The sequence below is a fragment of the Orycteropus afer genome, unplaced genomic scaffold (assembly GCF_000298275.1).
Source record: "Orycteropus afer afer isolate SDZICR_OR568_19922 unplaced genomic scaffold, OryAfe1.0 scaffold00643, whole genome shotgun sequence".
Lineage (NCBI taxonomy): Eukaryota > Metazoa > Chordata > Mammalia > Tubulidentata > Orycteropodidae > Orycteropus > Orycteropus afer.
This window is the reverse complement of record NW_006922230.1, coordinates 659,491-662,872: the sequence shown is the minus strand read 5'-3', so window position 1 is coordinate 662,872 and position 3,382 is coordinate 659,491.

Here is a 3,382-nt window from a genome sequence, read left to right as displayed (position 1 = left end):
TGTCTTAGGCATAGTGCCTAAGACATTTTCCTGCTAACCAGAAGGCTGGCAGTTAAAACCCTATAGCTGCTCCTCAGAACGAAGGTTGGGCAATCTACTCCGTAGTGGTATCGCCTCGGAAATCCAAGGTGGGGTCACTATGAGTCAGAACCGACTCCACGGCAGTGAGTTTGGTTTGGTTTGGCTACTTAACTGAGCATTGTGTCCTTCTCCAGGGACCTCCTGATAGCGTGCCCACAGTATATGAGACTAAGTCTCACTACCATCACTTCCAAGAAGCATTCTCGCTGTACTTTTTTCAAGGCATGTTTATTTATTCTTTTGGTAGTACATGGTATATTCAATATTCTTTGCCAACCCTGTAATTCAAATGCATCAATTCTTCTTTGTTCTTCCTTATTCATTCTCCAGCTTTCAAATGCATGAGGCAATTGAAAACACCACGGCTTGGATTCACCCACAAACCAAAAACCAACCAAGCGCACTGCCATTGAGTCAATACTGACTCATAGCAACCCCCTTTGGGTTTCCGAGGTGCTAAATCTTTACAGAAGTAGAGTGTCCAGCCTTACTTCTGCAGAGTGTCTGGTGGTTTTAAACCACCAACTTTCTGTTTAAAAGTCAAATGCCTTAAGGACCAAGCCACAAGATGAAGTTTAAATAGATGCATTTAATTGTATCCCGTTAAAGCTATTAAAAAACAACCATCTTTTCATCTCTGAATATGAGATACTGCATACTGCAGTTGTCATTTACAAAGGTTCACATGCACTTGAGTCTTTCTTTTTTTTTTTTTTTTTAAATTCATTGGTAATTCTTGAAATACATCTCTTTATACCACACTGGAGGAAGCTGTGGTAGCATAGTGCCTAAGGCCCTTGACTGTTAAACAGAGGCTGGCGGTTCAAACCCACCAGCACTCCTCAGAAGGAAGGTTAGGCAATCTACTTCCATAGTGATACTGCCTCGGAAACCCAAGGAGGGGTTGCTATAAGTCAAGTCCGACAACAACAACAACAATACCACACTGGTATTGTTATATTACTAAAACATGTGGATGACAATTGAGTTATGTAAAAACACATCTTTCTAACAGGATGACTTCTCTACCCAACATTTTATTATGACATTATGTGTATATTCATTGATCTTGTGATGTATAAATATGCAGAATATTACAGGTCTGTATCTTTCTATAGCTGGACAATGAATAAGGGAGACCAAAGAAGAGTTGATGCTTTTGAGTTGTGGTATTGGTGAAGGGTGCTGAGAGTACCACAGACTTCTAAAAGAACTAACAAATCTGTCCTGGAAGAAGTGTAGCTGGACTGCTCCTTGGAAACCAGACTTCATCTCACCTACTTTGATCATGTTGTTAGAAGGGACCATTCTCTGGAGAGAATGCTTGGTAAAGTGGAGGGTCAACAAAAAAGGGGAAGACCCTCAACGAGATGAATTGACACAGTGGCTACAGCGATGGACTCAAGTATGGTGGGGATCAGGGGGCTGGCACAGGACCAGGCAGTGTTTCATTTTGTTGGACATAGGGTCACTATGAGTCAGAGACAACTCAACAGCACATAATAATAACAACAACGACATAATTAAGTTTTCCAGTAAATGGCTTCTATGAATAGCATTACTATTAAAAAAAAAAAAAAAAAACTTACCTGTATTTTAATGAACTTTTCTGTTCGGAGTTGAATTACACACGTTCAGTTGTTTTCCTTTTAGAAAGCAAAACATTTGTTGTTTCTTTTCACTCTGTCTTACATGTCTGCAGTGTTTTTTCCTTGCTTTTTTATCATTATTGTCTCTTTGTGTTTCAATTAATATAATTCTACTGACCTCTTTTTCCAATTATCATTCTCCCTTATATATTAGGAAATCCATCTGTCCAAATTACATTTCATTCATGAAAAATTAAATGCAAGAATTTCCACTGGAGTATTATTCTAAATTTTACTTGTCTTTTTACATGTGGTTTGGTAACACTGTGTGATTTGCTAACATCAGAACTGTGCCATTTTATTTGTCGACCTTGGGCTTGTTAGCCTCAGCCACCAGTAGCTGGCTGAGTGAAGAGACGCCTCTAGCTTCAGTGGGCTGAGAGCGAGCGGCAGAGCTGAAGCCCAAGGTCAAGGGGCTTGCACACAGCCACTAGAGCCTGGAACTTTAAACTTAGACTTAGAGCCTCCTGAACTGTAAGAGAATAAACTCCTGTTTGTTCAAGCTATCCCATTTTTGTTATATTCTTGTCAGAGTGGTACTAGTTAACCAGAACAGTTTGTAGCTTTCGGCATGCATGAATCTTGCATGTAGCCTAGTCATTATTTAGCAGTCTGCCATGTTCTCTGTCTATATTGGAACTCTCAATGGACTTGAATCAATGGCCTACCATGTGGTTTGGTAATATAGTGACTGTGCCTTTTTACTTGTTGGCCTTGGGTTTGTCAGCCTCTGCAGCCAGCAGCTGCCTGAGTGAAGAAGTCCTCCAGCTACAGTTGGCCAGAAGGAAGAGCAGAAGCCCAAGATCAGGGGGCTTTCACCTAGCCCCTAGAGCCTGGCACTTTGAACTCCAACCTCTAGCCTCCAAAACTTAAGAGAATAAACCCTTGTTTGTTAAAGGCATCCCATTTGTGTTTATTCTGTTAGAGTGGAACTGTTGTTGTTGTTGTTATCTACCATCGAGTCAGACCTGACTCATAGTGACCCCTTCTTGGGTTTCCGAGGCAGTATCACTATGGAAGTAGATTGCCTAACCTTCCTTCTGAGGAGTGGTTGATAGGTTTGAACCACCAGCCTTCTGGTTAGCAGTCAAGCACCTTAAGCACCAGGCTACCAGAGCTCCTAGAGTGGCAGTAGAGGTAACCAAAACAGTAATTGAGGTACATTTGTTATCTATACAACACCTGAGGATTTGTGCAAATGAGTGGAGTTTTGCCAGGTCACGAAGACAACTTTGGAGACTGATATCAGATAACCTGATGGAGATTAATCAATAATCAGGCCTATGCAGTGAATCCTCAGTCATGACTAATATATGAATCTGATTAAAGACTCTGAACACAAAAGCTCCATGGACTTCCTGGTTGGTGAAAATATCTGCATTTAGGAGGGCAGCACTGCCCTTTGAGATACAGAAATTCTGCCTTTGTAATGCTTCCAGTTTTCATCTTATGAATTGCTTTCTTTTTGTCTTATTTCACAATAATAGAGTTATAAAGCTGAAGAGATAAAGGGAAACCCCTGAATTTTCAGTCTGCAGGTCAGAAGTTTGAGGGATGTTTTGACTCAAATTTGCAGCTGGCCTCAGCTTATTAGGTAATCTGAAGGATAGTTCCCTTTTATCTTGTGAGATCTGATCTAGTTCAGGGACCTT